The sequence below is a fragment of the Anopheles aquasalis genome, chromosome 2 (assembly GCF_943734665.1).
Source record: "Anopheles aquasalis chromosome 2, idAnoAquaMG_Q_19, whole genome shotgun sequence".
NCBI lineage: Eukaryota > Metazoa > Arthropoda > Insecta > Diptera > Culicidae > Anopheles > Anopheles aquasalis.
In genome coordinates this window covers 88,203,147-88,208,146 of record NC_064877.1, presented here as the reverse complement: position 1 = coordinate 88,208,146, position 5,000 = coordinate 88,203,147, and the positions used below count along the sequence as shown (strand labels likewise).

At 51.0% G+C, this 5,000-nt stretch overlaps 1 protein-coding gene across 11 annotated transcripts in view; it reads left to right on the top strand.

Annotated features, from left to right (window-relative positions):
* LOC126571867 (restin homolog) overlaps positions 1 to 5,000 on the top strand; it is a 48,658-nt gene that overhangs the window by 5,810 nt on the left and 37,848 nt on the right. For 3 of the 11 annotated variants that reach the window (XM_050230726.1, XM_050230725.1, XM_050230724.1), the window contains exon 1: positions 467 to 1,015. The exons of the other annotated variants lie outside the window; for them this stretch is intronic. The gene's annotated coding sequence lies outside the window, so the exon portion shown is untranslated. Of the gene's footprint in view, positions 1 to 466; positions 1,016 to 5,000 lie in introns of those variants that run through there. 11 annotated transcript variants of the gene reach the window in all.

Genomic DNA, 5,000 nt, shown 5'->3' with positions numbered 1-5,000 from the left:
GAAGGTTGTTTTCGACAAGTTTGGTAAAAAACCCGAATCGTATGATGACTTGCAGACGGCTACGCAGTCAGGTGCACTTACACGTCGTAGAGTTCTGCGTCGATGAATTGATTAATTGATTCCTGGTGACATCAATTTCTCTATCAATGTTTTAAGAAATTTCCTATTCCTTCACTAACTTGTCGTAAACCTGCCAAGTCTTTGCGCAAGTTCTTTCCTACACACCTGTTGTCGTCGATTACGCAGGCAATTGTTTACGAAGAGATCAACGAATCTTCAAGATCCACTTCGGAGCTTTTGAGAGTCAAACGAAACGTGGTGCTGGCGATCGGTTCGGACTTCGGCTCCAGATCTCGCTCTCGAAACTGTGAGGTGTGCTCTCGCGTTGCTTCCAAGACGTGTGCGCGCACGACCGGCTTCCAGCGGCACGAGTCGCAAAAGCTTCGCCAGTTTCTTGAGAGCCGCACGCAACGACAATCGCACCGAGCTCACGCCTGCGCCCCTCTGAGCAGCAGTTTACTAAGCACCGGCAGCGAGTAGAGACGGTAGCACATCAACTAGTAATTAGTGACAGTTGGCCGGACAGAGCAGTGCACCAGCAGTGAACGCAAAACGAAACGACTATTGCGACTACGAACCCCCCCGCAAAGGGATAAAGCAAGGAATTGGGTCACTTGTGTGTTGTGTCTTGCAATCGAAAGCCACAACAGCGTTCGGCGTGTGTGTTGTCAGCGATTCTGCACGACAACAGAAAAAAAACGTTCCAAAAGATCGATCCCAGGCCCCCCCGGTAACCTGTTGATTGAACCGCAGCAGGAGGGCGAACTGTCGAGCGTGTTCGAGTGGGGCATTGTGCCTGGTTGGCGTGATCGCTTTTCTGGAGTCAGTTCTACGTTGGAAGCACTAGAAGACACCGAGCAGCATTCGGAGTTCCGACCAGAATCCGTAATCCCGTGACGTCAGTAACTGGTGCAGTAACCGCACCGTGAATCCCGTTTTATCAGCATCGCTACAGGTGAATATCAGCTCCCGATAAGAAAAGACTTTCATTATCTTCGTTGTTGTGATGTTGAAGAGCTCGATGAATTAGCAAACTTTGAATCAAAAGTACGTCTTAGAGAGAGGCTCTGTAGTGATTGGCCACAGGTATTTAAAGGTGTTGCTCTACTTTGTACCAATGCAATGTGTAACAACAAACCGAAACCGGTCGAGCTTCAAGTTTTTCGTGGTCCAAAAGGCTTCACGTTATCTCGGGAACGGGGAGCAACTCAAACTGGCACGGATGAGGTCATCTGCTGGGGGGAGCGAGCGGTACGTGAGCCCATTTGCATGGCACTGTTTATGCTGTCTGCTCTCTGCTGCCCGAATGCGTCCGGTACGCCGGTTCACCGGGCAGACGACCGGTTTCGGATGGTTCCGGTTGGGTTGCTTGCTTGCTGCCAACCCTTGGAGTCACCGTCATCACCGTCGTCAGTGGGCCAACCATTGTTTTCCCTGAATCGCCTCGTCTTCGTCCGGCCAAAGGGGTTTTCTTTATCATCATTTCGCTTTCTGTGCCGCTCGCTCGCCGTCCAGTTTTCATAATCTAATAAGGCGCGAATGGAAAAGCAACAGAGAAAACCGAAGCGGCAACAATTTCTCCTCGAAAATCTGCATACGCATGTAGAGAGGACCCCACCTGCGGTCCCCAAATTGATCATCGTGCGTGGCTGGTGGCGCCAAACTGCGAGAGTGAGACCAGCCCGTGTGTTTTGATTTTGGTTATTTAAAGTCAACTTTTACCTTAGAGCTCGGGAATGAACAAGCCCGTTGTTTGTTTAGCAGTCTGCAGTATTGCCCATCTTTCATCCCTGGTGTGGAGGCGGTTGTCGATTATTTCGATGAGTTTTTTCTTCCTCTCAATCCACCTTCTTTCTGCAGTTTATTTGTGGAGTTTTTTTTGGCCAAATTTGTCCATGCCCAATTCCGTACAGCGATGACAAATGAATGGAAAGTGTGTGAATATGTGTGACTGCGCTGATATTTGCCAGCAATTTCCTCCAGCCTGAGGCTCTGACTAGCACTACATCGACTATTCGGAGACACCAAAGAACATGAGTTCTCTCAGATTGGCGTACAGTCATCTCGGTTCGAGATTGCGGCATTACCTGTAATCAAACTAATTGACAGCGTGGTTTATTACAATCAACCTCACGGAAGTTATGCATCGCGCAATGTCTCACGTACGCACGCACGATCGTTCGCTGCCTAACCGCAGAAACAGCAGCACTAGCTTGTTTCGCTCCCAGCCACGGCTGTCGTCACCGGGGCGAGGGGGGAGACACAGAAACCTGTAGCTGTAGCCACGTAGCTGGGATCAATATTGTTTTCTCCTGGCCTTTTCGTGAACTTTTGGCCTAACGAGAGAACGCCACACAGCCATTGTCACCAATGGCGCCAATGTTCTCGCCTCGCGTAACCGGAACCGCTGGTAAACGGTTTCAATTACATTCGTCGTCGTGTGGTGCGTCGTCGCCGGGTATGTGTGTCTGTTGGCCACGCTACGATTGTTGGCATAATCCGATGTTTGTCGGTAAACAGCAGCGCAGCGTAGCGCCCTTCGACCACTGCTGTCGTGTCTGTCCATCGCCTGGTGGAGTACCGGATGTTGCCAGCCAGCGTTTGGAGAAATGCAAAGATGGTGCCCCTTCTGTTTCTGACGATATTGCCACCACCTGTATGCGAAGGTGGATCAATGCCTGTGTTTGGTGTTTGTTAGTCTGAGAAGCAACTCGCCATCAGCCATCGAGAACGTTCTGCAAACAATGGAACTTTGCCGGATGATGAAGCTTCCAAGCGGAACAGAACGGCGCCGCAAAGCATGTCAAGGCATTGAGTGTCGAAATGGACATTTTTAGTTCCAGACTCACGTACAGCGTAACAGCATTGTAGAATTTTGTCGCGCGGCTTTCGTGCTTTATTGCCGAAAAATGCAGTAATGAACCATGGAGCGCGCAAGCAACAACGGCCATGTCCAGTCGAGGAAGTGGTAATGAGCGGTGAACCGGAGGAATCTGAAACGTCCGCTAAGGTGCCGGACCAATGGCGAATGCAATTAACCTTCGTGGGGCGTAAAAATCACAATCAAAATCGCCTCGGGGGCCTGTCGATTTCACGAGAAATCGGAATTACCGGCCACAGTGTGTTCGATTGGTGGTCCCGTTGGTGAAGGACCCCCTCGACATCCTCGTCGTCCTCGCCATCGTCTTCACGTCGGCGTCACCTTGAGCATCATCGCCTAAAGCGCAATGGGCCAGAACGACGCTAGGTGGGGGTGACGCTAGTCAGGTGGAAAAACGGTGATCGGCAGTAACGTCTGCGCGGTTGGTGCTCGCCGAGCTCGGCGTGCGTGAAATTTTCTTCGACCTTGTGCGGGGCAACTGCGTCGTAAATTAATGATGCGTTGTCGTGGTGGAATGGTGAATCATTTTTTTAATGAGCACTCATGACCTTTGCTTTTGCAATGATTACGATTAGCAGTTCCCAAATGCACTTCGAATGTAGGTGATTGATGGAGGGATTTAATTTAATCTCTCTAAACGGCAGTCGCATTGTGATTGACGTCCCTGTAAGTAAGTGATAACATTCTTTGCGGAACGGTCTGTTGGTTGGGCTTCGTTTTATGACAAGTGAAGAGCTAAAAGGGCCGCACGGTTGTGTCCATATGTTCAAGCTTGAAGACGATCGATCAATGTCACTGTGTCCCGACTGCCGTCGAATTCGTCAAATCACTTCTGAACAACCGCGGACACCGACAACATTCTCCAGATATAAGCGGTTTCCAAAATGACTCTGGCTGACAAAAAAGATAGCCGAGTTCCGCTGTCCTAGGGGATTGTTGTGCGGTTTGGGGCCAGCCTTGAGCGCCAACGCTGCGTCTCGTCACGAAGCAACATTTCGCGAAAATGTTTTTGTTACGCCTAGACAGGCTAGACAATACGCCGGGCGGGGGGACACTACACCTAGTCCTCTTGGGCCGAAAAGGTTTCGAAATGAACTCTGGTCTGGATAAATTATTTGCCGTCAGCAGCAGCAGCAGCAGCAACAGAGCCTAAGCCCTCCTTCGAAGCGCCATGTTGGGGCCACGGAGTGTGGTCTGTATCCTATTGCAACGTGCTGAGAGTCGTGACGACGTGCTGTTTTGCCAACAGTCCACGGATTGCCGGCGGGCGACCTTTACTATTTCGCGAGCCAGCAAAAAAAAAGCAAAGCGACAAGAACCGGCCATTCGACGAGCCCGCTCGACGCGAACGGAGCGATCCACTTGGAAATTCGCGCCGCGAGCATATGGCGTGAAAGTGTCACGAAGATCTTGGCCGCTGCGCTGTGACCAACTTGCAAGCCTCCACCGGGCCAGTGCGCCAGTGGTTGGTGGCCCAGTTAAAGCCTCTAGACTTCTAGAGCTGCCATTTGGTCGCTTGTACCATTTTGGATGTGGCGTTTGTTGTTCTGTTGGCCATTCGTCTAGCTCCATGCCGTCGAGTCAGCCGTCGGGAGGTTGAAAAGGCACAAATAGAGTCAAAGCTCATCGTCGTGGCATCGTCGAATGTCCGCCCAGATTGCAATTCCCCTCCCCCCGTCGGTATGAATTATTAATGGATTGTGCGGTTTGTGATTTATCGTGATGCGTTGCAAACCAGCACGAGATGGACATTTCCAGGCGGAGGAGGAGTAGGAGGTGTTGCGACCCGGATCACGGGAAAAATAATTAATTCCCGATTGGCGCAGGAGACTAGCTAGACGGTCACCTGTGGAGGGGTTCTAGCTGCAGAATGATGCCACGATCGAGCGTTCGCGTTCGATGATGGTGCATTTGTCGTGTCGTAATCAACCCATCTCGGATCACATTTATTTCGGTCGCTGAGTTGCGGAACTCACAATCGCCCCATCTGGTCGCTGCCGGGTTCAATATGCGGATTGAGAAGATGATTCCGATCCGCCCTCTAAAATGGTGGCCCATC